An 856-nucleotide genomic window follows, 5' to 3' on the forward strand; every position below is an offset into this window, starting at 1 on the left:
CATTTTGTTTCAGATTGCATTTCAGGAATGGGAAAAGAGAGAAAGGTTGTGTTCATAGAGGGCATTAGGAGACCTGGATTCTGGTCTTGTTTTCGCCGTCAGCCACTAGTGTTTCTGGGTCCCTGAGAGCTTAGCCTGGGTGACCTACAAGGTTTCTTTTGGTCTTAATGGTCTGATTGTGATCTTGTCCTGAGGGAAACCAGTGGCTGTCGCATAGGTAGCAAATGAAACTGAAGGCTCAAGGGAGTATACAAGGTGCCACGAGGAATAGGGAAGAAAGAGAGGTGTTTGGGTGAGATACTCTTGGGCTTCTCTGCCTATTTAAATACCACATCATCTGTAAAAAAAACAAAAAGGCATAAGTTCAGAGCCACTCATAGTTTATGGTGGGTCTGATTCCTTCTCATTCACAGTGGGTGTAGCACTGGCCCTTAAGAATGTGGAAGCATGGCCTAGCCAAAAAATATCTAAAAAATCTACAAGTTGGTTCAAGTTTGTGCTGAGTTGTGTCTACAAATAAGCCTTGAAGGTAAACGAAGTGAGTTCTAAGGAACTGCCGGAAGGAAATGGGGGAGAGTGTGGAGTGAGTGAGGGATGCACTTTCTCTCCACGGTTCTTTCCTGTCTGGTCCAGGCCCTAATTAACCACGTGCCCACAGAGTGCAGCTGGCCCCCTAACAATCCCTCCCCTTCAGGCTCTTCCTGTCCAGTTCACACATCATTGTCCTTCCTCAAACGCTCCACTCACCATGTTGCTTCTCTAGGCAGTGATTTTTCTTGAGTCCCTGTTACCAGTCACATCTTAACTCATTTATTTTTTATTTATTTTTATTGTACATATTTAAGGTACACATAAT

This window comes from Galeopterus variegatus, unplaced genomic scaffold, assembly GCF_000696425.1.
Source record: "Galeopterus variegatus unplaced genomic scaffold, G_variegatus-3.0.2 Scaffold1608, whole genome shotgun sequence".
Taxonomy (NCBI): domain Eukaryota; kingdom Metazoa; phylum Chordata; class Mammalia; order Dermoptera; family Cynocephalidae; genus Galeopterus; species Galeopterus variegatus.